Raw genomic sequence first — 23,310 nt, forward strand, 5'->3', positions numbered from 1 at the left:
ACTCTGTGGCCCTTCCGCAAAATGTTTAGTTAATTTTCCTTTGCTAGTTTCAATAGGTCGTTGTACATTCATGGGGCTGTACCAGGCTCCCTGTGGTGGGTAATTAAACACAGTGGAAATTCTTGCACTTTCATTTTAACCAAAAGCTCTAGGCAGCCTGGCGCAAGGGGATAGAGTTTGCTGACTTTGGTGTAGGCAGCAGTGGGTTTAGATTCTCTTCCCTTTCTCAGCACTTTATCTTTTTAAGGAAAACAGTAAAGAGGAGTGATATCTGATCAAAAAGCATTGGACCAAGACAAAAACACAAGAAATGGGAGGGGGAAAAATCAATGGCCTAAAGATGAGATCTGCAAAAAGAGACAAAGTTGGAACAGGGCTGGCCTTGGATTGGGCCAAGTTAAATAACACAAGTACTGATAACTTGGCCCTTTTTGGATCATACCCCACCCCTGGGATGTTGGAGGGCTGAGACAGTGTGGCTCTAATTGTGTCTTATTTACCTTGGCTTTTTAAGCAGCTCACCCTCCGTTGACTTGGCCCCATCCACCATGATCACATGTCTATACACTTGGCCTTTTTTTTGTTTTCCCAATTTTTTTTCTTCCATTTGGATGTGCTACAAGTTTTCCTGTCAGGTACAATTATCTGAACCCTTTAGGCTTTAAGGATAAGGTTTCAGTCATTTTTGGCAAAGGGGTGTTTTCCCAGTGCTCTGGACATGTTCAATGAACCAGCTGTACGCAGCACTGCATTTACTCTCCATCTTTTGAATTGTGCTCCACAGGAATGATCCTTGCACTTTCAGGTTACCCTGCTTAATGAAGTGTCGCTCCCTTGATTGTGAGGGAACAATTCCTTTGACCATCTTTTTTAAAATCCTCCCCCCCTCCCTTTTTTTCGGAAGTGCTTTTCCAAAATTTGGAATATTGGGGGGGAGGTTGCATTTTGAGAGCACGGTCGAGTGGTCTGAATAAAAACACTGGGAGCCGGCAGGAGTCCTGGGTTACAGTCACAGTTGTTGCTGCTGAGTCACTGTGGGAACCTGAGCCAGATGCTATGGGGATGGGGGTCCTAGAGTGTCAGCAGAACAAGCTCACGGGATACTGGCAAGCGTGCGGGTGGCATTGCCCCTGGCAGGAAGGGCTCGGGACAGCCTCCCCTGACTCACTCTAGCCTAGCTCAGAGAACCGGTTGCAGCCAGCATCCCACTGTGCTAAGCACTGGACAAACGCAGAATGAGAGTAAGCCCCTGCCCTGAACAATGGAAACCTCAATAGGCAAGAGTGAAACAAAAGGAAATACTATCCCAGTTTTACTGAGCGAGATTAAGGCCCAGATCCATGAAGGCCCTGAGGTGCCTAACTCCCTGTTGGAATCAGTGGTACCATTAAAGTCCTGGCCCTACGTGACTTTCCCAAGGTGGCTCTGTGGTAGAGCCAGGGGTTGAACCCAAATCTGATCTGTCCTTCGCCCCCAGGGATTCTGACTGAAGTTTTCTGTCTGTACAGGTGTCCCTTGATTTATGCAGCACGTGCGTTCCTGAAGAACGGCGCATAAATCGTATTTGCATAAAGCGAACCCACTTTATAATGTAAGAATTAGGGATAGGTTCCCATGGCAGTGAGGGAGGGAGGAGTGAGGCTGGGACTAGGGAAGGGGCAGGTGGAGGGGTGCCGCTCCCGGGGGTTCACAAGGCAGCAAAACAGAGGGAACAGAGCGGCACTCACCCCAGCCCCAGCTGCAGCAGCCCTGGGAGCTGCCGGCGCCAGCCTTCTGCACCAGGGCACGGTGCAGCCCAGCGGCTACAGGGAGCTGGCAATGGCCACTCCCGGGGCAGCTGCAGCAGGAGCTGGGGTGAGTGGGGACAGGCAGAGCCCTGGGGGGTTTGGGGCACAGTGCAGTCAAGTGGCTGCAGGCAGCTGGCACCGCTCCCAGGGCCGCTGCAGCCGGGGCTGGGGTGAGTGGGGCCACGGCCCTTTCCCATCCCCCAACAGACTTACCTGCTTGGGTGTGGAGGGAGGGAGGCATCTATGGTGATCGCATAAGTGTGAATTTACCTCGCGCATAATGACTTATGGGTCTAAATATGTTCATTGCATAAGAGCTCATTCACATATAAAGAACCCGCATAAATTGAGGGAAACCTGTATTGCCCTGCTCAGCTTGCTCTGTGCAACGATATACAACTGTTTTCATGCTCAAGTTTTCCTCACACCCTGGAATCACCCTCAAAATACCCCCTGGGAAGGGGAGCCCTCCTGCAGTGGGTACCATGTGAATGGTAGTAAGACAAAAACAGGGAGTGACTGAAGATGCCCTTCATCCATAGCACAGACCCACTACCTGACTCCGAAGGGAAGGGGGAGGATTTTACTGGCGTGTTTTACTTGAGCTTCCTTTCCTTTGAGAAGACATGCCTCTCCCTAGCTCAGGAGCAATTTCAATTTTTTTCCTGCTCTTTGTTAGACCTCAGTTCCTTCAAAGGCACCGGGTCCAGATGCTGAATGCTGATGAGCATCAGCCAGGCCCACTGGAGTCAATGAAAGCTGTGGATGTGCAATCCCCTCGGGAATTGGCGCCACATTTTTGCCTATTTGGGAAGTGACCAGTGGCACTTTGTGTGGGTCAGACCTGGCAAGTCGGTCTCCATGGCAACCTTAATGAATGCCATTGGCTTAGTGGTCCATCCTTGCATCACATTACATTTCAATGACTTTCACAGGGCTCAGACATGTAATTAATATCAGACGCATGGTATTCAGCAGGATACGGCTTAGCAGTACGCAACGTGTGTGAAGTGGGGAGTGACATGGGCTTTGGGATCCGTCTCCAGGCATCAATGTAACAAAAAGCCCATGAACAACCGCGGAAGCAGGAACCTGGCTGGCTGGCTGCTGCTCAGTGCCTAGCACAGAGGCAGAGATGGCTGTCAGAGACTCCAGTGATTGCTCAGCCCCTTCCTGGTCAGGGGGTGATGTCCTAAAAGCTGGAGGATGGGAAGGCTTTCTTTGATCTAGGAGAGAGTGACAGGAAAATGGTGAGGGGTGATTGTCTACATCCCAGTGGGTGGCAACCATCTTGCTGAAAGCCAAGTTGGAGTACCGCTGGAGGCAGCCCTGTGGAAGTCTTCAAGAGGCTAGTGCAAGTTGAGGGAACTCAGCACGAGGCAGGATCTCACCCTCTATGGGCTTTTTATTTTGATTAACTCAGTAGATTTAAGGATATATTCTGTGAGTCTCTAATGCTATTCCTGAACTCTACAAGGGGTTGCCATCCGTCTCAAGAAGCCCTGCTTAAAGGCTATGAAAATCACTCTAAGAAACCTGCCCGGAAGACCCTGAGGAGTCTTGCATTTTAATTAGTGTGGATTAAAAGCTGAGACCTTACTCAAAACCAGAGGTTGGGTTGGCAGGCACAGCACTGCTAAGGCAAGATGCTGCATGCCACATGACGCAGATGCCATTGCACTAGGCCGTGGAGGCAGAAGTGGCCTGACCTCCAGCTGATGGCAGAGAGAAACCAATCCAGAGAACAGGGGAGAGATTGGGAGGGGTTGATTGATGATGTCAAGGTTTTGCAGTTAATGCCCAGACCTGTATTTCCTGGGGTTTGCCTGCCTGGAATGAAGACCCATTCATTTCATCTGTAGGTGGCTTCCTGTTGGAGAGACTTACTGCATCTTATCTCCCACAGAACAATGTTATCAGCCACAGAATGAGCCAAGAGAGCAGGGGAAATAACCTCTGCTAATTACTAATATGCAAAATGAGTAATGAGATGAAGAAATAATGTGCTATTGGATACAATCCTAGGGTTTTTAAAACGAATTATTTCACCTTCAGCTGCATTACAACCATTCCCTGGAGAATAATATACAATCCCCACAAGGATATGAGGGTATAATTCAGTGACAGCTCCAGCAAAGTTATATTCAGTTTAATGAACGTCGTGGGAAGCTAAGATTGAATTATTGCCTGAGTGCTCTGTCAGGTTGCCTCATGTTGTTATGCAGGATATAAAGAAAATTATTATTGACAATACTAAGGAGATTCATTTTGTCTGAGTGAAGGAGGTAAAGGAGGTGTATTGAATATGTGACGTACCAGGAGAAGGTTAATCATGACCCTAATGTGGTATAGGGAGATCGATCATGCGTGGATCACAGGGATGGATATTTAATGCATATGTGACATGGCAGAGGAAGTTTTACTGACTAGGATGCATGGAAGGGCGGGACAGAGACAGAGATAATAACAGTGACTTGCTGCGGGAAGGGTGCTTTGCATTTGTGACTGTTCATGCACTGGAATGTGCAGCAGCAGCACGTGGAGATGGGGTGGGGGGTGTCCTAAAAAATGAAGACCAGCTTGAGCTCAAAGTTTCTATGAGCACTCAGATGCCCACCAGCAAGAGACAGGTCTCAGGAAAATGTTAGTCAGACATATTTACTCAGTTGCTGCTTGTACAATTGTGCCACTGGGTGGCAGCATGACGACATAGGAAACTGCTTACTTGGCATTTTACTAATGCTAAATACCTACTGTTTAGCATTTACCTAATACATTGAGCATGAGTTGTCCCACCCCTCCCCGTCACTGATAGCAAAAGATAAGTAAGAAAAGGGTAAACATTCAAAGTTTGGTTTAAATTTGGATAAAACCCCAGGGTCAGATGCTTCTCTACCACACCTTGCGTCTACTACCAAAGCGGACTGAAGGCACCATTCTGCTTAGCTTTCATTCGTGTCCTGTTTTGATTCACACCAGGAATTAGAAATGGATAGAAAAATGAAAAAATAAGCGTAAAGGGTAAAGTTTTCTGATCATTTTAAATCTCCAAAAACCTTTGTCCAAAATCATAATGAAAAATGTTTTCTTATGCTACTGGACATCTCTCTTACTGTGCCAATCTCTCAACATGAAGCTCATAATTTAATTTTTAAGATCGGCATAAGCCACAAAATTCAAACCAGGTTCCCAATTGTGAATATGCCAGTGATTGTGGTATTAGATTCCATAGTTCTGATTTGGCCCATTTTGACAGCCAAGGTCACGTGCAAATTTGGATTCTGATTTCAAATACTGCCAATTAAGTGCCGTGTTGTTTGGATCCACCATGTTGGGTCAGCTGCATCTTTAGCATGCAATATAGTCATCTGCTATTAGGAGGAAATGAATGTATTGGTCCTAAAGAAAAATAGTACAAGGAAAGCCATTGGTGGCCTTGGTTCAGGGAATTCCATTCACTTGCAAAATAAAAGATCTGTCCAAAAAATGCATTTCACATTTATTCTCTCCATCCACCAACAACTTCAAAAGAAGATTAAATTCAGTCTCCTTGGACCTGTCCACCACATTTCACTTTCATATTTTCTCAGGGAAAAAAATATCCTCCAACAAAATATGGAGATGATTCAGTTTCATTTTCTCAACCTGTCAGTCAAAGTGTTTGATCTGCCAGTTCAAAGTGGAAGTCAATCGCAGTCAGCATGTTTCCATTAGAGACGGGAGTGTCAGGAACGCCCGGTTCAGAACCACCTAGAACTTCACTGGGGCAGGACTTCAAAGCTTTGTGGAGATTTTTTATTGGGTTTTATTGTGCTGAGAAGAGAGGACAGAAGTGGAAAGAAGGAGACTGGCAAGCAGAGGAATGGGCAGGCAGATATGATATTTGAGACTCACAAGAAAGAAATTCTCTGAATGTTCATGCCCCAAATATCTTCACGGCAACCTCTCGTACAATCAACTTTTAAGACTTGCTGAAGCCCCCTGAGATTCTTTCTACCAGGTCCCATCCTGCTCGCATCCTCTGTTACTGATACTTCCCTCTCTATTGTCTTTGTAGCCAAAGGCATGAGGAGGTCCCTACATGCAAAGTTGGGGTCTTTATCCAGAACCATGTGGCCCTTGGTGGTTGTTCCTACACTGGAATTGCAGTGCCTGCCCCGCTCAGATTAACCCGGTCCATTGCTTCGGAGGTGGTTATTGCAGAGCTGGAACAGGCAGCAGGGTATGCTTTAATGTTTTCTATGTGATTGTATAATTAGGAAGGAGTTCTTGAGCCATGCTACTTGCCTGTCAACCTCACAAACCTTACAACCTGATGTGGTTTTGTTTCTGGCTAGGCCTGCTATACAGGGTCATAATGTAGGTGTGATACAACCTGATCCAGTGTGAGGACTTTGACTTGACACGATACAACAGTGCCTTCTGCCTTTGCCAGGACTGCTTTTGGGTGCCACCAGAACCCTCTCTGCTATTGAAGCTCCTGATGTCTCCATCTTAGAAGCAGAGCAACTACCTCAGCTCTGGCTTATTTGCACCAAGGACAGTGGCTAAAAAAAACAGGTAGAGAGAGGGGAAGCCTCACTTCCAACACAATCCATTGCATCTCTTAGGTATCTACTTCCAGGAAAAAATACCTTAAAATGGAGCTCAAGTTGATATCAGATTCATGCAAATTCATGCAAAGAACCTTGTCTGCCTATGCCCTTAGACCAACACGGCTACAACCTACACACCCTAAGTACTTATTAGTAATTTTTAGGGATGCCATAATCATCTTGAAAGTAGACACTGCAAACCTAGGCAATGTAACATTAAGATAAAATGTGATCCAAACAGAATCAGGGACAGAAAAAAGGCATCCAAGCCATCTCAACTCTGCCCTGCAGCAATACAAATTTATTATTATGATTAAGGTATCTCAGTGCTTGTGGTCTCAAATAAGATCAAAGTGATTTAAAAAATACATTCGATTTTTTTCACACATACAGTTCCCACAGTTGCTTGGGACAAACTAGAAACTGACACAGGTGCTACGTTTTCTTAAAGGACCCAGTTTTTAATATTTACTCAAATCAGTTAACACAGCTACATGAAAATTAAAAGATAATACGCATGGCTTTACCTCTGGAGAGGGTGCTGAAGTGGCAGAGGGTAGAGGCAGCTATGCACAGGCAGAAACAAAACATCTGCTTTGGCACTGTATAAAACTTGAGCAATGCTATTTACTTGGGCAGACCATAGGTGCATCAAGCCCAGTATCCTGTCTCACACACTGGCAGAGAGCAGAGGCTCAATAGGAGGGTGAACAGGACATGTCCATCATTTTCCACTCCCTGCTTGTTTCCCATTGCAGCTTCCAGCAGTCAGAGGTTTAGGAAGAGGTTTAGGAAGTTCTGATTCAGAGGCTGTGTCCCTCTGCTATATTCAATACCTACTGGTAGATCTTTCCTCCAAGAACTGGTCCAATCCCTTTCTGAACTGGGTTAACTTACCAGCCTTCATAGCTTCTTGTGGCAATGAGTTTCACAAGTTACTTACTTGGTGTATGAAAAAAGAACTTCCTTTTGTAAGTTTTAAGCCTACAAGCTTGGATCTTGTACAAGATTTAGATAAGCTTTGTATAGTAGTACAAGCCTTGGTCTTGTAGCCCTTTGGTCTTGTAGCCTGCTCCCACAGAAGGCAGAAACAAAGCTGTCATTACAGAATAGGCCTGTGGTCTTGGCTGCTTTTCCCCTTTGTTTATAAGACAGGATCTACCACGGTGCTTCCCACAAAGTGAGTGAGCCTTCCTGCACTATAGAGCTCCAGCTTCACATGAGGCCCCAGTTCTGACCATGCTACACCTTTGCCAGATAAGCGCTGGCTCCCAATGGCAAAGGCCACTCCCTACTGCAAGAAGGTGTCATAGGAATGAACATGCATAGTCACCGGGTTTGAGGAAATTACAGGGGCTGGGAGGAGGGACACAATGGGAAGATGCAACCTACAGAGGTCCTTTGCCCTTCCTCTTTACCTCAAGTCATCATTGAATCAGGTCTTCATTCTCTTGTGGCTGCTGAATGTCATCTGTCCTTTCCCGGCAGCCACTGGAAGAAGCCAGAGCACTGTGCTGTGCTCAGCCTGGAAATTCTTCTGGTCTGAGGTCATGCCGCTGTTCCCTGTTTCCCTGCAAAGAATTAGTGGGACTAGACTGTGTAATTATAGGTTTGAGCTGGTGGTTATAACACCTAATTCAGCACCTACTCCATTCCTTAGCAAGGAGAAAATGCTCTTTTCACAATGGCTGCAGGCCAACCCTGGTGGAATAGCATACGTCAGCACTAGGGCTGTGCAAAGCTTCACCGTCTGTTTAGTTTCGACGTTGTTTCGACTCATTTTGAGCTTGAAACAGCGAAACTGAAACAAAACGAAGGGCTTCAAAACAGCCTTGAAATGAAATGAGGCCAGTCGAACCATTTCAGAAGTTTCAAAACGTTTGAATTTTGAAGCAGCCAGCAGGGGAGAGCCGGGGCTCCCCAGCCCCATGTGGCTCAGCCCTGCGGGGAGCGCAGCCCTGGCTCTCCCCGCCCCTCGGATCAGCTCTGGTGCGGGGCCTGGGGCAAATCAGCCTGTGTGCAGACTCACCGCTGCCCCAATCCCTAGGTGGTGGCAGGTCCCTGCATGAGCTCATTTGCCCTGGGCCCTGCACCAGAGCTGATCGGAGGAGGGTGCAGGGTCTGGGGCAAATCAGGGACCTGCCCTTGCCTTGATCCCAGGGTGGGGTGGGTCCCTGCACGAGCTGATTTGCCCCAGGCCCTCCTGCCACTGGCCCCAGGCAGCAGCACCAGCGTCCTGTGATCCGGGAGGCAGATCGGGGCCCGTACCCTCAGAAGCAGTCTGGCACAGCCCCTACAGCCCTCCTGGGGGTGCAGGCGAGCCCCTGATCTGCCTGCCGGATGACAGGAGGCTGGTGCTGACGGCTGGACGCAGCTTGTACTGGAAAGGTCGGTGCTGCAGCTGGCCCCAGCTGACAGGACCAGTCTCCTCTCACCTGGCAGGCAGATCGGGGGCTCACCTGCACCCCCAAGAGGGCTGCGGAGGCTGTGCCAGACTGCTCCCGGGGGTGTGGGCCCCTGATCTGCCACCCGCATCACAGGAGGCTGGTGCTGCCAGCTGGGGCCAGTGGCAGCAATGATCTTCCTGGCACTGGCTACGGGCTAAACCTCAAAACAGCATCAAAACAGCCAAAGAGTTTTAACAAAATCAAATGGAACAGTGCTTTCGAAACTAAATGAAACTCAAAATGAAAAACTGTTCCGTCAAACCAGAAGTCAGAGTGAACGATGCTGTTGTGCACAGCCCTACTCAGCACCTCTCCTCTGGGCATGCAGATTGCCTGACACCTCGCAACGGTTCAGGGGTGCTGGGAGGAGAAGATTCCTTTTCTCTTTGCCGCTCTGATGCAGCTAATGCATCCGTCATGCCTGGATGCCCAAATTCTCTGGTCTAGGCATGAAGTATGGAGGTCACCCAGGCAGCTCGTTGCAGCGCCCGGGATCAAGTCCCAGTCCGGTAGCTTCAGCAGAGGATTCTCTTTCCATCTCCTGTGGAAGCTTTGGGGGCGAATTCCTAGGATTTGGGATAAAGGAAGATAGTTATTAGTTGCTGTGGTCATTAAGAGAAATCAGCGGGTCCTGCTCATCCAGTGCTGGTCACAGTTCCCAGCGACTCCAGCTGAAGTGACTTGTACCGCACAGTGGAAAGCCAAGGCCCAAGCTGTTCTTCAAGGTTTAAATCAAATCACTCCCCAATATATCCCCTCTCCCTCATATTGACTCTTGAAAATACAGTCTCTCCACTGAAATATAATTCTAGCCTCATGTTTAGAAAGATGGCAAGGCCCTTTTGTTGTGTATTGATTTGCTGACAGTCCACAGCAGTTCCTCAGTCAGAAAGCTGACAAGAGGCAGCAGAGGTTGGGGAAATGAGCTCGGATGTATTTTTATGGGATTTCCCTCTTGGGGGAGGAAGAAAGAAGCAGTACAGCCATGGATTCAGGTGTGCTGTGCTAATGCACTGGTGTCAGGCCCTGGGAGCCCCTGGTTCCAAGCTGGGCTAAGTCGCAAGGCAAACGGGAAGGGTGGCCTCAGGCCCGTGTCTCTAGCACATCAGAACATAGTCCACTGTGGTCAGGTGCCTCTGCTTGGGAAAAGCACAGGACTGGAATAGCAGAAGTGCAAGCCAGGATTATAATAATGGAGGCCAGAGGTGCCAGGTCACAGCTGTATGAGAACCCTGGACTCTGGGATAGAAAGAGGGATTTAAAGTCATAAACTAAGTTAACTGGCTGAGCTGGGCATGGGTATCTGGACTGGTGAACAAGATAAAAATTTAGAGGCGTCTCCAGTGCAACCAGTGGGGTCATTTCAGAAGAGCCTCAGGACAGCAGAAAGGGATCCCAGCCTCTGACAGGCTGTGTCTTCTTGCCGGCCATAGCGGAGCTGCCATCGAGTGGTCAAATCATTAACGTGCTCAGTTTGAGCTCTTCCATCTGCTGAGGGACACAGTGCTGCTCTGAACTGCCTGAGCAGCATGCCATGCAGCATGTGCACTTCTCTGCTCTCTGTGACAGGTGGAGCTGAGGCAGACGATCCAAAGCAGCGGGAGGGGAAGGAGAGCACGCCGTTTGCCCATCCCCAGCAGTGCCGTGCAGCAGGTCCACTCTGCATTTCAGCACTGTGATGCCAGCCTTCTTTCTCTCTTTTTTTTTTTAGCACATTATCCAGTCAGCGTGTTTGGTGTTTTATGCATTAAATAGATTTATGTGTTTAATAATTATTAGTTTCAAAGATTTACAGTGCACTGCTGCTGGTGCTGTGTCTGTGCCTCCCAGGGGAATTGAGGAAGTGAAAATCCTTCATCAAGGGAAGGGAAAAATTAGAAACTTTAAATCTTTCATCATTCTGAAAATGGGCCAAGGAGAGAGTAAATGCATGTGCCCTGAATGTGGCTTTGTGCTAGGGGTATGTATGCATATCGCATTAGGCTGGATACTAGGTGCATTGTACATGCATTTGTGGAGTGCTCCTCTTGAAATGTGCAGTTATGTTTCACTCTTCATTCTTTGCTTTAAGAAAGGGATTGACACTGTTTGTGGAGTATGCATGAGTGGGGACCCTGAAGCTACTCCCTATTAATATTTGCGTAGCGATGATTCCCTAGGAAGGGGCGAGTCTATGATTTTGGTGAGGTTCCTCCATTGCCGATAAAGAATATATGTGAAGCAAAACCAAAGCCACATGCTCGGAGCTGGTGCACTTCAAACTGTGCTCTGAACTTGTGGCATGGGCCAGTCTCCGTTAGATAGAAAATTAACAGGCATCTTGGTCTTGTCAAGAAAAAGAAGTGCTACTAGGTGTCTTGTGCAAAGAAACTCTACTGTCAGCACAAACCTGCAAAACTGTGCAGCATGCACCTGAGCTAGTTCTCCCTGCCCTCGAGATCCCTTGTTTTTCTGTTACTTTGTTCGCGCGTGCCAAAAGCAGGCGCGAAGAATTAACCAATCCATGCCCGTGGTGCGAGAGACGTCATTCAGCCTGTAAAACCCATGTGTGAGCTTCCGCCCAGCAGAAGCAGCGCTCATCAGTGCATCGAGGAGGAGCTTTTCCTCCCCGCCCAGGCTTGGCCAGCCTCAATGTGCTCCTCCGCCAATGAAATTGCCCTGGCATACCCCTTCCCAGTGCACTCGGTAAGACCTCATTCATCTCTGTATCGAGAGGGTCTCCGCAGCTGTCAATCTCAATCTTGCAACGCAACTGTTATCTGTTATCTGTTTTGACTTGCGCCTACGCGTCCATTCTGCTGACGTGTAAGTAAAACGAAAACAAAAATCTTGCAACCATTACGCGTGTGTAGCCGCCTCCTTTGCAGACCCTCGCCCAAAGGGAAAAAGACCCGCTAGCTCCACTGACCTGCGCGCGAACCCAGCCGCACGCAACATGGCGACGAGGATGGGATCCTGGGTGGGAGTAACAGCCAGGAGGCCGCACTTTCCCTCCGGACGTAGTGCCGTACCATTAATGATCCGGATGACCTTTGGGCCCACATCCTTTACCATCAAGCGGTTACCAACCCCCGAGATGAAGTTGCGGGTTACCTGTCGCTAGTCACTGAGGGAAAGGAGTGGAGTGCTTCCCTCTCCCCCTCCGGGTTCGGGTGTGTGATGGCCCATCCTAAGGTTGTCTTTAGGCCGCCTGAGGCATGTGCCACTCTCGTGCTCGCCCGTGTCAAGCCGACGGGCACGGCGAATCCATCACCGGCCCAAGAATTCGCCCGATGCGAGAGAGCACCCCGCCTGATAAGTTTAACTGCCCAGCCATCCGTGAAGGGTCCCAGGTGCGCGAGTTGTTAACCCAGTGCCGAGGGAGCCTTGAGTCGGACGGTCAAACAGCGACCAAATGGACGGGACTCAAGTGGGATAAAGGAAAAATGATTAATTCTCTTTTCCGGATGGTTGTAAGTTTCCTGCGCGAGAACAGTGACCTAACAGCGCAGCTTGAGACGCCGGCAGCCGTGGCCAGTGGGACAGCGTCCCAAGATGGCACTGGCGAAGCCAGAGAGGAGAAGCCTCCGGCAAGGCAGGGAGGAGCATCAGCGCCCCCGCCCTACGCCCTGTCACCGCCCACCACACTGCCAACTCCTCCCCCTCCCCAGGGCGGAGATGATCCAAAACCAATTCTCTGCCCACCCACTCCAACCGCGCCACCTGATGGCTCATCCACCGCATCCGCACTGCCTATTACAATTTTGAAGACTGTCATCACAGCCACAGGTACCACTACGACAACCACTTCACATACTCGCAACTGAAGTGAATTGAATGAGCTTGTAAAGGACACAAGATGTAAACCAAGTGAAACACCTATTGCTTGGTTGGGACGTCTAGTTATAGAGGCAGCCCAAGAGCTTGTCGACCCCGACGAGGCGTCATTCCTACTATGGTGTGGGGATTGGAGTAGCGGATATGTGACTGAAATGACAGTCAACACCACATGGCCAATACCCTTACCAGCCCTCGCTGTTGGGTCCCTTCTTACCAAAGCCCACCAGTGCTACGAGGGAGCCAATAAAGGTGACTACGATCCCAAAGCCCTCCTGCACACCCTGATCAGTGTGTTGTATGCGAGTTGGGATTCTGGTGGCTCCCAAACGGTCGCCTGCGTCCCACTCCGCCGGAGCTGTGCCACTGATGTTACCAGTGCACTACTTGGCCTCTTCACCCAGTGGCAAGCACCTGACATACTCCACTCTGACAGGGGACCACCCTTCGAAAGTAATGAAGTGCAAAAGTTCGCCAAAGCTTATAACATTGCCTGGCACACTCACCTTCCTTATCACCCCCAGTCTAACGGTGTTGTCGAGCAGGCCATTGGCCTCATCAAAGAGCAACTTCGTATTGCAGACTGTGGCTCCTACAAAGGGTGGGAGAACCACATCAATTAAGTTATCTTTAACCTAAACACAGACAAGACCCAGTGGGAGCAGCGCCCGGCAATACCCAGGGCACCTCGGACACCCAAATTTCAACTTGGTGAACCCGTATGGCTCCTCTGCCCGACTGCGCCACCCCATCAGCTGGTACCTGAACAAGGACTCATCACAGCGACTGGTTCCTTCCCCAACACCTACAAAGTCCACTTGCCGCCACAAGACAAAGTCGTTCTAGCCCACCACAACTGATTAACTAGATGCGCAGAGTGCCCTTGATTTAACAGTCTTGCTGTTCAGTTATTTTGGCTTGTTTGTTTTGTTATCTTGCAGGATGAAGCTCCTGTGCCTGAATCCCATGCTCGCATTTCTTTACCTGACCCCATGGCCCACCTTGTCCACTGACAACCCCATCCATACTGACAACACAGTTCTACATCTACTGTCACTGTGGGCCAATGCTTCGGGAGACGGTGGAACAGGAGAAGTCTTACCGCATGCCTGAAAATACCCCTGTTAGTCACTGAACCTGTTCTCACCAGACATATCGATGTGTTTAACATCTCGGACTGCTTTCTGTGAGTCTTACAAAGCTCGACCCCTTCCATAACATTACACAAGGCCCGCTGGATGATGGTAGCTTTAGCACTGTACAGTATGCCTGGAAGTTCAACATGACACTTTCAGACCTTCGCAATGTTGAGAAGAAAGAGTGTAGCAAAACTCCCTTGGGAGAGCCTCCAACCAAGCCGATAACTACATCATTACCCTGTTCAAAAACCCCCTGGAGATTCAACTCGGAGAGCGGTGATGAGTCTTGTCTTGATGACTCACTTACGTGGGATCCCCATTCCCTGACACCTCCTTGGTTCTTATCACTTTCCCCGACCCCTGGTCCCGGGTATGTAGCTACCATCACCCGTGTTCCTCTCACGACCCCTTTGCCCATAGTTCAATGGAACGTCTCCCTGTCCATTCACCTAACTGAACCCGGTAATTTTGGCAACGATCCTTACCTTGGATTCTATTATCCCCTTCTCTGAGCAGCAGTGCTTACTGCAGCTTGTCACGGAGTCAAAAGTCCTTTGAACGACACGAGTGAACAGTATCCTGAGCAAGTTTTCCAATTCGGGGGTCGCTGTTCCAAATTAAGCACTCCCGCCCCAATAGGCCTTGTTTGGGCCTGTAACGATGGTCGGCTACGTACCAAACTACCGGCCACTCTTTCTGGCATCCAATGTTTCTTAAGCTCTGGCAGCTTTTGTTTCCCCTTGCAGGCTTCTACTGCTCATCCTATGAGTCCACTCCTCCACAGATGCCTTCGCTCCAATAATCCCATGTGGAGTTCACTTACATACGGCAAAAAGGTAGCCCAGGGTTTAAGTTGGGCCGTTGAGGGTTTCTTTGTTTGGGGCTTGGGCATTGCAAAAGCCCACATGGCTATCAAGCTCAGCAAATGGGCGGACGAGAACCTGATGGTGTTTAACACCGAAAAATGCAAGGTTCTCCACCTTGGGAGGAAAAACCTGCAGCTTCCTTATAGGCTCGGCAGTGCTACGTTGGATAGCACTACAGATGAAAGAGACTTGGGGGTCATCATTGACCACAAGATGAACATGAGCCTGCAATGCGATGCTGCGGCTAGTAAAGCGACCAAAACGCTGGCTTGCATCCATAGATGCTTCTCGAGCAAATCCCGGGACGTCATTCTCCCCTTGTACTCGGCCTTGGTGAGGCCGCAGCTGGAGTACTGCGTCCAGTTTTGGGCTCCACAATTCAAAAAGGATGTGGAGAAGCTTGAGAGAGTCCAGAGGAGAGCCACGCGCATGATCAGAGGTCAGGAAAACAGAGCTTACGATGACAGGCTGAGAGCCATGGGACTCTTTAGCCTGGAAAAGCGTAGGCTCAGGGGTGATCTGATGGTCACCTATAAGTTTATCAGGGGTGACCACCAGGATCTGGGGGAACGTTTGTTCACCAGACCGCCCCAAGGGATGACGAGGTCGAACGGTCACAAACTCCTGCAAGACCGTTTCAGGCTGGACATAAGGAAGAATTTCTTTACTGTCCGAGCCCCCAAGGTCTGGAACAGTCTGCCAACGGAGGTGGTTCAAGCACCTACATTGAACACCTTCAAGAGTAAATTGGATGCTTATCTTGCTGGGATCCTATGACCCCAGCTGACTTCCTGCCCTTTGGGCAGGGGGCTCGACTCGATGATCTCCCGAGGTCCCTTCCAGCCCTAATGTCTATGAAATCTATCGCCCAGCTCACGGAGCAAGTCAAACTCCTTGCCAACTGTACCACAAGCGGCCTCGACTTACTCGACCAGCAGTTACAGGCGACATCCCAGATGACCATGCAGAACCGCCTCACCTTAGACACTATGCTCATCCAACACGGAGGCCTTTGTCAATACTTAAACCTGTCCCGTGACATGTGTTGCATTGTCATCCCTAACGTTTCCCTCCCCCTTCAAAACCAGATCACCAAGATCTGCCAGATCACCAAAGATGTCAATGCTATTTCTGGCATTGGCCAAGGTTGGTTATCGAGCGTGTTTAAGTGGTTGGGTTGGGACGCCTCGTCATGGCTGTTAAACTTATTCACCCCACTGTTATCCCTCTTATTCCTCATTATCGTTGTGATTTCTTGTGTCTGTTGTGTTTTTCAGTTTTTGAAACAAAAGTTAATAATGCTGTCTGCTTTTGTATATAAATGCTTGCCGCTTAGTGAGTCTTTCGATCCCGAGAACGAGGACGAGGTCTAGCATGTCAATGTTTGTGCTTGATGGCAAGGGGGCATGTCTTGTGCAAAGAAACTGTGCTGTCAGCACAAACCTGCAAAACTGTGCAGCATGCACTTGAGCTAGTTCTCCCTGCCCTTGAGACCCCTTGTTTTTCTGTTACTTTGTTCCCACGGACGCCAAAAGCAGGCGCAAAGAATTAACCAATCCATGCCCGTGGTGCGAAAGACATCATTCAGCCTATAAAACCCATGTGTGAGCTTCCGTCCAGCAGAAGCAGCGCTCGTAAGCGCATCGAGGAGGAGCTTTTCCCCCCGCCCAGGCTTGGCCAGCCTTGACGTGCTTCTCCGCCAACGAAATTGCCCCGGCGTACCCCTTCCCAGTGCACTCATTAAGACCTCATTCATCTCTGTATCAAGAGGATCTCCGCAGCTGTGGATCTCGATCTTGCAACGCAACTGTTATCTGTTATCTGTTTTGACTTGCGCCTACGCGTCCATTCCGCTGACATGTAAGTAAAACGAAAACAAAAATCTTGCAACCGTTACGCATGTGTAGCCTCCTCCTTTGCAGACCCTCGCCCAAAGGGAAAAAGACCCACCAGCTCCACTGACCCGCGTGCGAACCCAGCCACGCGCGACACTAGGATGGATCCAGGAGAAACACACCAGTTTCATTGCCACAGGTTTTACCTCATCTCCTAAACTCTTTTGAGGACTGCATTCCTGCAAAAGCTAGAAAAAGTCATCCCATAGAAACAGATAGCTTTATTTCAATGTGTGGTGGCAGCAGTTTTCAAAAAGGCAAAAGGAAGCATAGAGGACAATCGAGGGAACATGGAGATGCCATTAGATATGACTTGACAGCACATCCCCACTTGGAGTACTGCAAAGGACAGCGGTGAAAAATACTAGACAGTTAAAGGAGGCATTGGGAACTGGGAAGAAGGATTAAAAGACCAGAGTCACAAAAGGACCAGCATTGTGTTTGCCGTGGAGGAGGGAGCGGAGGTACTGAGGAGGTATTTTTAGCAGCGAATGGCTACTGAGGGCCTCTTGGCTGTTTCAGTTGAACTTCTGCTATAATGCAACAACCAGGGGTCACAGGAACAAGAAGGAGCCTGAGGGAGGTAGCATGAAACTGTGGAAAGTGGTTGGCCCGTGAATGTTGCTTCTGTGAGGGCAAAGCCCTAGGAAACCAATTGTTTTGCAGCCCTTGGAGGAAATAGAGATGTGCATCAAAGAATGAAGCTGTGCCACAAGTGAGAATATTTTGGGGGCTCAGGAGTCCCAGAAAGAGGTGGAAAAGCCAGAAATACCAGTGCCACAGCAAGGAAGTTTGGTGCCTGGGGCAAGCCCGCAGCAGCAGCTTGCCCTCGCCCTGCGCACAGATCCGGGGGGCACGTGCCCCCCCAAGCTTGCCCGGTGCATGCAGTGGCAGGAGCTGCCTCCGCTTCCCTGCATCCTCCGGATGAGCTGCTTGCAGCTCCATCCCATGTCCTGCTCTGGTTGCTCAGCAGCTGCCCCAGCCCCAGCCCCATGCCTCCCTCACCAGGCGGCCTTGAGCTGCACCCCCCCCACATACCACTTCTCTTCTCTTCTCTTCCCTTCCCCCCACAACAGACTTACCAGCTGGATGGTGCTTTCCAAGCTGCTGGGCTGGCCCTGTGCATGCTGCAGTTCTGTGCATGCAGGCAGCATTTATTGGCCACATCAGCCAAAATTTTTCAAAATATTTTTAACAAAATATCAACTTGCAACTTGCCTGCAGGTGACCCTTTATTTTGGCACCCAGGGTGGTTGCCCTGCTTGCCCCTCAACCCTTGCTATGGTACTGGGAAATACCCTGGATTCTTACCAGGAGTCAGGTGTGAATCAAAGGAGTTATGAGCTGTGTGGAAAATATAAAGCTTAAGCCAAAGCTGGTGCATCCCATCTCCTAATAAGGAGGATCTGTTTACAGGGTGCATACCTGGGGTTCAGAATGGGGAAGATGCATCATCTGTTGAAAAAAGGCAATCAAAATGTCTGTGCCCCTGGGGACATCTTGGCTTTGTGCCATTTGGACACCTGGCTCTAAACAGCTGTCTTTATCCCCCAGCTCCTATGTGTCCATCATGTGCTGGGAGTGGAGCAGAGACTCTAGTCATCCAGCACCTAAGCAGCATCCGCAGTCCCTAAGGAGAGGAACCGGAGCTGGATGATCTGGTCTGGGCAGTCAGGCGAGCCTGCTGCAGTCTCATCACCAGGAGCACAGTATCACCAAGGCCTCTGTGGGGCTAAGCTCTGCCTTGAACTTCTGCAAGGAGTAGAGGGGAGACCTCAAGAGTAGCATATCACTGCCCAGAGACCAGCCACAACAGGGGCCTAGAAGCATTCTGGGGCTTTCATGAGGTTGAAAGGGTAAACTGCATTTTGCTTGTGATCTAATGCTGAATGTCTTTGGAAACTCTCCTTTGGCATATGTCCAGTGGTTCTCAACCTTTTCAGACTCGAGGCTCTCCTGGATAGACTTGTGACAACCCTCAGAAATTGCCAGCTCTTAAGTTTCACTCTTTTTTTTTTTTTGACTACAGAAAAATAGTAGAGCGGTTTTTCCATTCCAAAGAATACAGACCACAACTATGGATTTCTATTAGAAATCTGTTTTATCATGTTTGTAAACTGAATGGTGCTAACATTGCGTGGCACCCTTGAAAGGATCTCAAGGCACTCCAGGGTCCCATGGATTAACACCACTTTCCGTGGTTGAAAATCACTGCACTAACCTTTCAGCTAGAGCTTATCCAAGTCCAGCCAGTGCTTCTGAGTCTTAAAAGAAGCTGCTTTTATAGTGGAGGTGGAGGGACTTGGGAGATCCCATTTCCAGGCCTACGATGGAGCCTTCCCACGTGACCTTGACCAAGTCATTCCATTTCTCTACCAGTTTCTGCAAACAGGCCTGTACTTGAACATATAGTTAAAGCTGTTGTAACCTATCTGCTTATAACACTGGAGCACATTTTCTTTGTATAATGACCATTCAGAGCAGAGAAGTGTCTTTCTGCCCCTCCTCTGTTTGCTGGTTCCCTCCATGCCACCTCATCCTTGCTCTGGACTCATGGGCATCAAGAGCACCCCAGTGCTATGTCCAGCGGGGCAGAGCTCTGTTTCCATACAAGTTGTGCCATTTCCCTGGGTGCACCCGGGAGGCATTCATCCCTTACATTCACCCCTCACACACATTGTGGACAGGCTGATCTGGGCCTGGCACAGGCTCTGGCCTTACTTTTGTCTGGGCTCCCAAGAAGCAGGAGAGGGGGGTGGACATGAGTAAACACAACAATAAAGGCCTCTACTTAAAAGCATTTCTGTGCTTGGGGTTTGTTTGTTTCTGTGTGTGCTCTGAGTGCTCACATTCATTACGCTGGAGCTGACAGTTCGGCTCTCCCAGACGCTGTCAGCCGCTGCTTTAAAAGCTTTCTGTGTGCGCTGCATGCCGTCAAGTGTTGCCTGTTAATGTGAGCTGCATGCATGCGCTTCTGTTTGCCTCACGGCCTTGGAGTGCAACATCATGGCCCAGAGGTACCGTCTTCCTTGGCTCTGGATTGTTTTATTTGGAAAAAAAAAGAACGTGATTTTCTTCTCCGACTCTTATCATTAGCATGCATTGGGCAGCAGCGTGTCTGCCCACTGGCTGCTAAATGCAGTTGAGGTTGTTGTAGCCATGGAGCTTGCTAGCCTTGCTAGCAGATGTGTGCACGAGGGCAGAGGGATACATGGGTGGCTCTCTTCAGGCACAGATGTACCGCAGAAGGATACAATTGGAGGGATGTTTGTGCAGCTCCAGCAGCCAACCTTTCTTAGCTTCCCAAAAGCCACCCTTGTCCTTTTCAGGGCTTTGCTTCCCCTATCATGGCAAGAAAACAAATTAGCATGGGACTCTACTTGGTTTGCAGATAGGTGTCAGAGGGGCCACCTTTAGAGTAAATTCATCCAAACACCCATCAGCTGTGTCGGACACCATTTCCTTGCCCCTGCTTGAGTTCTTAGCTTGGGATTTTCAAAGATGCCTCAGGGAACTGGGCACCCATTGCCTTTGGGAATCTACTGGCATTCAGGTCCTGTCTGCCCCATGTTCTTTTGAGGGTCCCAGCATACATGTTTCAGTGGCTTAGGGCAGCATCGGCGGCCAGTCCTGGGGAGGACAGGGCTGGGCATGCCGCTTCTATACCATGCCCTGCACACATGGGTCCAGCAACACAATCCAGAGCCATACATTTTGTCAGTGAGGTTGCTCCAGAAGTGCTCATTCTCAAGTCCCCCAAAACCAGCGGGCTCAAGAGTAGGCAGTGGGGGTGAGCCTAGAGCAACCTCACTGGTGAACTTCCAGCTCTGAAGCACATCAGCAGACCCACTGCTGCCGTAGTATGGACAATCCCCTACAACTGTATGGATGAGACCCACAGGGCCTCTTCCTTACTAAGACTCAGATTCAGATTATCCACCTACCCGGTGTGCCCTGATCTGAACAACACGTAGGATTGTGAGTTTCTTTATACAATGTTTGCATCTGAGATTTGAGGTTGGATCAAACCCTTGTTTTTACCAGCCCGATGGTTACCGGACCACTGGACCTGGTCCCTGTCAAATGCTGGGAAAGTGAGATCTTGGATGAAATCCTGACTCTCATGAAGCCATTGGGTTTTTTGATCAAATCACATTGGGGTTTAAGCCTATCCCTCATGTATGCCGTAGAGTTGGGCGTGCGTTTTCAGTCTGTTTTTCAATGTGCTATTCTTGCAGCGCGTTTGAAGCATATTTGTCATGACAATGGTCATTCAATTGTCGTATCTTAATATTTACTCCTATTGTTTTACTTTTAAGGGCACCAAGAACCTGTGATTTTTTTTTTAAGATGAATTCCCTTCGAATTTGAGACTCATATTGTGGATGCTGTTTCCAGATATGCTGAAGGAGATGCCTCTGTTTTGGTGCATTTCTTTATGGTAAGAGCTACTCTCTGCTTTCAGCATCATTTCTATAGAAATAACTTCTGGACTATGGAACACAAAGAGAAATAAGGGGGGGAAACCAGCCCTGCGTGTGAATCCTCTGCAGCAAGCTGCAATGACAAGGAGAATAAAATGTCTGCCCTCTTTGCAGAAAGTTGGCATTCTTAGACATTTAAAGACACAGTGCACAGGGGATGGGTGGGGGAAGTGTATAATGGCTATAAGCTGCATGCATTGCATATCTGATCGGATCCGATGTTGTGTAAGTCAGCTCAACGTTCACACTGGAGCCTGGAGGACAAGGCAAGAGCAGGGAGCTTGGTTGAGGCAATTGCAATTTACAGCACCAGCTTGCACAGTGACCCTAGTGGCTCAATCCTGGAAATGAGCACAGTGGCTCAGAAGATTAGAGAGATCCCTCTTGGCCTCCTTGTGCTCTACCTTTCTTTGATAGCTCAACATGGAAAATCTAGTAATACTTAAAGAAGATTAGCCCGCTATATAGCTCTGTGGGTTATTATTCTCTCTCTCTAGATACAGCGAGAATTGCATGCAGGCAGTTTACTGGAGCTCAATTCTTTTCTCTTTTTTTTTTTGTTCATTGTAACAGCGTTAAGAAGTAGGTCATTTGAATGCATTGCTGGTAACAATAATGGACTTGCACATCAGTTGCCTGCTCCAAACTGTCCATAACCTCTGCCCAATGTCACCTCCATAACGGTTCGTTCCAGGCACCGTGGAATGTGCCGTTTTGCTAGTGCACGTATGAGTAGTTCAGATTTCATTTAGAAGGAGAGCGCCTAGAGCCTAGAAAAGCATATCTAGCAATATAATTTTTTTTATCTCTGCATCTTGCTCTGTGTCTGGCTCAAAGACCTCACATCTAGACTGCCCAAAACTTGAGTGAAAGCACCACGACCTATATACTAAATGCCCTGCCAAGATTGACACTTAAAAGCACTCACCAGATGCAGGGCACCAACAAATTCTTATTTTTGTACTCTTGCTGTGGAGCACATACAAAATATGATAATGCTTAAGGTTGACGAATTGTTATGTGCCGCGTCGTACGAAGTGGCAGTGTGAAGGGCTCTGCTCCAACTCTGCCCATAGTTCTGGGATAGGTAGATTTTTTTTCAGTTAAAATGTTCACCAGTGAAATTCTTAATTATCTTGGCATTGAGACAGCTGTCGTTAGGCTCCATAATTAACATCCCATTGACAGGAATGGGAGGAATTTGTTCCCCACAGAGGTATTGGCTCTGACTGTGGGCTCAGTAACAGAGAGCTCTGTATTGGTTCACATTAGCCTTTTTTTTTTCAAAACATTAGGGCTAAAAGCTTTCAATTTTGAAATCTAAAATTTCAAATTCTGCAGACCCAATAAACAAAAAATGCTGGTAGGGTAGTAATGGCCAAGAGCAACTCAGCCCATGGTACTGGGCAGGGGAGGGAGAGAGAGAGAAAAAGAGAGAATAATAATTAGAGTCTTTTCCGAGGATGAGCCACTGGCTTCATCTTCTGATAGGGAAAGATTTAATCTCTCTGTCAAACATAATTCATGTGTTGCTGATGAATTTAGCCGGAAGAGCCAAAAATTCTTCCTACTTGCCATGTATGGGAAACTGAACAAAAATAATTTTTGATTGAAATAAAAAAAAAATCATCCCAAGTGGGTTCCCATCACTCACATGTCACATGGAGCAGGCAGAGTTTTAAACAAGAGCTCAAGAAAGCCCCAGAAGGTGAACTGCACGTTTCTCCTCTGTCCCCATCGTGGTCTCAGGCATCAGGCAGGGTGACTGAATCCAAGCTGTCCCCTCAGGTACCCGACACGTGGCACCGCACAGATCGTGAGGAGCACATCCTTCCTTGTGGTAACGCCACACACAAGACACAGACCCCAGGCTGATAGGCAAAAGCAGCATTGTTAGGGCCAAGTGTACTCCGTGAGTATCTTGGGCATCTCTCAGAGGTCCAGTTTTGCTACAGATCGAGAGTTGTGTGTACCCCTGAGTGTTTAACAGTAGTCTACGGTTGAAGTCACTCTTCCTAGTTGTGTCCAGGAAATGCTGATGAGACCCAAAACCAGCAGCTTTAGAGACTGTTTCGTAAACGTCAGCAGTGATATGCCACCTCGGGCTGTTTCTGTGCATGCCTCTGGTACGAGGTTTGCTTTCCTAGTGCAATATAATGCAGCTGGTTGAGCTGAGCGTGGTGCAGGCTGGGCTAATTGGAGCACTCCTGGGAGGATGTGAATTGTGCAGTTTCCATAATGAGTAAAGAGAAAAGATAGTTTACGGCCCCTAATGTAACAG

The 23,310-nt window shown here is 48.7% G+C and overlaps 1 long non-coding RNA gene across 2 annotated transcripts in view; it reads left to right on the forward strand.

Annotated features, from left to right (window-relative positions):
• The window catches only part of LOC149857711 (uncharacterized), a 43,189-nt gene that overhangs the window by 12,269 nt on the left and 7,610 nt on the right, over positions 1-23,310 (forward strand). For both annotated transcript variants that reach the window (XR_016444292.1, XR_016444291.1), the window contains exon 2: positions 20,865-20,986. This is a non-coding gene — a long non-coding RNA (uncharacterized LOC149857711). The remainder of the gene's footprint in view (positions 1-20,864; positions 20,987-23,310) is intronic.

This window comes from Crocodylus siamensis, chromosome 9 (assembly GCF_052110815.1).
Source record: "Crocodylus siamensis isolate JL-2025a chromosome 9, ASM5211081v1, whole genome shotgun sequence".
Lineage (NCBI taxonomy): Eukaryota > Metazoa > Chordata > Crocodylia > Crocodylidae > Crocodylus > Crocodylus siamensis.